This window comes from Bos grunniens, chromosome 10 (genome assembly GCF_055505025.1).
Source record: "Bos grunniens cultivar Pamir isolate PY7600 chromosome 10, Bosgru_T2T1.0, whole genome shotgun sequence".
NCBI lineage: Eukaryota > Metazoa > Chordata > Mammalia > Artiodactyla > Bovidae > Bos > Bos grunniens.
In genome coordinates, this window is record NC_141174.1 from 14,036,718 (window position 1) to 14,039,931 (window position 3,214).

The following is a 3,214-nucleotide window of genomic DNA, read 5'->3' on the forward strand; positions in this document are numbered from 1 at the left end:
ACGGGGCAGAGACAAAAATCTAGAAGGGATACAGAGGCCAAGAACAAGCAAAAGGCCCTGGCACAGACTTTTGCAAAATGTATGTCATGGTTTCTCAAGACAACTGGACCACCTGGTGTTAGAAAGTTAAGTTAAAGCTCCTTTCTTTCTGTCTTCCACGGACCGCAAACCACACAAACGACCTTAGGACAGTGTTAGCCAACGTCCTCTACGGTGAGGAGGGACTCAGCATTAAGCTTTGTGACTCCCGACATGCCCAGGTCTGGCCTGGGAACACTGAGGAGTATATTCAGTGTTGGTGAGACTTGGATTGTGCAGATGAACTGGAATCTATCGAGGGCTGGGTGAGACACACGCCCACATTGGCAACAAAGTCTAAAGTAACGATGTGTTAGTCGTTCAGTTGTGTCCGACTCTTTGCGACCCCATGGACTGTAGCCCACTAGGCTCCTTTGTCCATGGGATTCTCCTGGCAAGAATACTGGAGAGGGTTGCCATGCCCTTCTCCAAAATAATAACTATCATTTATTGAGGACTAAGTATGTGCCAGACCCTGAGTCAGTCAGACTCCTGACCTACAGCATCTGATTTAATCCTCACAGCAACCCCATGGAGTAGGGATTGTTGTTACCACCATCACACAGATGAGAAACTGAGAGGAGTGAGCTGCCTAACTGATAAGTGTTAGCACCGGAATTCCAATCTTTAGAGAGTCAGACTCCGAGTCCTGTGCCCTTAATCACCCTACAATCTGCCTTCCAACAAATAAAGCTACCATCTATTGAACACTTCAATACATGCCAATGACGGGCTGGCTATGAATATCATCTCATAACATAGGCAGTTAAGATGAGTAATTCAGCAACTCTTTCATCTACTGAGGACTAACTTCATACATCATGCCAAAATGTTTCCTAAGTGTAAAGGAAACAAATGTCACTGCCTTCAGGAAGGTCATCATTCTTCCAACTGACCCATAAGTGGATCCTGACATGTTATCAGGATGGGTTTTCCTACTGGTACAATACTACAGCAAGAACACACTGAAGTATGTAAAGAGAGCCATCTGAATTCATTTAAAAAGTCTAAATTATGAAATGTTTTAAAATACAATCCTTTTCACTTTTAAGATTCACTTTTTCACTTCTTTTACATTTTAAGAAAAACTAAAGCTAGACCTAAGGTAACAACGTATTGCCAAGTGAAAACCCTGAGTAGTCAAGAAAATTTTCATTCATGATTGCTTTGACTTTCTGCAAATTAAAGTGCTTCTACAGCGCCTGCAGACAGTTTATTCCCTTAAGGAGATGAAAGAGTCCCTCTGAAATCCAGCTTCTGCCTGAGTTATGACAAATCCCAAATTAGTGGTCCCTCAGTAGGCTCTATACTAATGACCGTACGTTTTATCTTGTATTGACTATTTTCAGTAGCTCTTTGCCAAGGAATGCAAATGGTGTTAGTCCATCATCTCATTTACTTTTATATAACAAAGTAGGCTAACCTGTGACCCACAGATGAAGTTATATTTCCCAAGTCACACACTGAACTGAAAATAGACTCACACCCTGCCCCATTCGTCAGAACTTCTGGTCCAGCTCATGCTTGCTCTCCACATTCCTCCTTCCACTGGGTAAATCTTGCTTCTCTTCCATTCTTGACAAACAAAGTCAGGAACTCCTAAGTCTAATTGCTCGTGTCTTTGTGTATAAATTAGTGGTTAATAATGTTATGAATAATTACATATTATTAATAACAATATCATTATTTTTCTAAAGGTCATTCAAAGAAGAACTTTAGTCCCCAGCCTGAAAGGAAGAAAATGGGGAATGAAAGAAGGAGCTATTTGCTTATTCATGTGTTTTTAAGTTTAGAAGAAACCAAGAACGAGACCATGACACACACCAGAGCTTCACGTTGTCCCCCCATTCTATACTCGACTTCCTCCTTACTGCGAAAACCTCAATTTCACTCAGAGCTACAACTTACCCAGCAGAAAACATTAACCTTCCCAGACTCCTTCATAGCTAATAGTCAGGTGACCCAGTTCTGGTCAGTGAGGCATATGCAGAAGTCCTTGGGGATTTCTGGGAAGTGTGTCATCTTCCTGATATCAGCACTTGCTCTTCTTTTCTCTTTCTGTCAGGAATATGACCATTGCTCCTGGAGATACAGCAACCATCTTTCAATCATGAGGCTAAAGTCACGTGCTATGAATGATAAGGAAAGAAAACAGAAGTCATGGTGTTCAGTGCATGAGCATCTATGCTGGCCATGGATATCCTGTCCCATCTAGGACCTGCCCTTGTGTGAAAAAATCTTGTATTTAACCCACTGGAATCAGGATTTCCATCATCTTCCACCAAAGAGATTTTTTAAAGATCCAGTTAATTGGGGGGATACCCTACTAAAAGGTAACCAAGACTTAGGGCATTTGGAGTTGCACGGACCCGTTGCTGTTGTTGTTGAGCTCCTCGGTCATGTCTGACTCTTTGCAAGCCCACAGACTGCAGCATGCCAGACTTCCCTGTCCTTCACTATCTCCCGGAGTTTGCTCAAACTCATGTTCGTCGAGTCACTGATGCCATCCAACCATCTCGTCCTCTGTGGTTCCCTTCTCCTCCTGCCTTCAATCTTTCCCAGCACCAGGGTCTTTTCCAATGAGTCAGCTCTTCACATCAGGTGGCCAAAGTATTAGAGCTTCAGCATCGGTTCTGCCAATGAGTATTCAGGGTTGATTTCCTTTAGCATGGACTTGTTTGATCTCCTTGCTGTCCAAGGGACTGTCAAGAATGTTCTCCAGCACCACAGCTCGAAAGTATCTTTAAAAAGGTTTCAATTGGAATGGACCTGTAGAGATCAACTAATTGAAACCATTTTAAACCAAGAAGAAGACCAAAGAGCAGACGAGAGATGTGCCTCGGGTCACAAAGCTGGTGCTTCAGTTCTCAGCCCAGTGCTTTCTGTGATTCCATGTGGCCTGCCTTGAAGAGAAAAAGATTAGAATGAGCTAGAGAAAGAAATATTTCTCAGATAGCCAGATAAAAGTGGCTCTGTGAGAGAATAAGCTGGATCCGTAACTGGATGGAGATGTACTCAAAAACTGTTGACATAGTCCTTTTAAGAGAAGCAAGCCCTTCAAAAAGAGAGACAGAAGAAAAAAATGAAGCTCACAGGCTTCTATACTCAGAAGTTGAAAACAACCGTTTATTAAGTT

General features: G+C 42.5%; 1 long non-coding RNA gene across 1 annotated transcript; it reads right to left on the reverse strand.

Annotated features, from left to right (window-relative positions):
- Positions 1–2,126: 2,126 nt before the first annotated feature.
- LOC147363927 (uncharacterized) lies at positions 2,127–2,981 on the reverse strand. The gene is made up of 2 exons (XR_015133929.1): positions 2,448–2,981; positions 2,127–2,207 (listed from the first exon to the last, which is right to left on the reverse strand). It is a non-coding gene; the product is annotated as an uncharacterized LOC147363927 (long non-coding RNA).
- Positions 2,982–3,214: the final 233 nt, after the last annotated feature.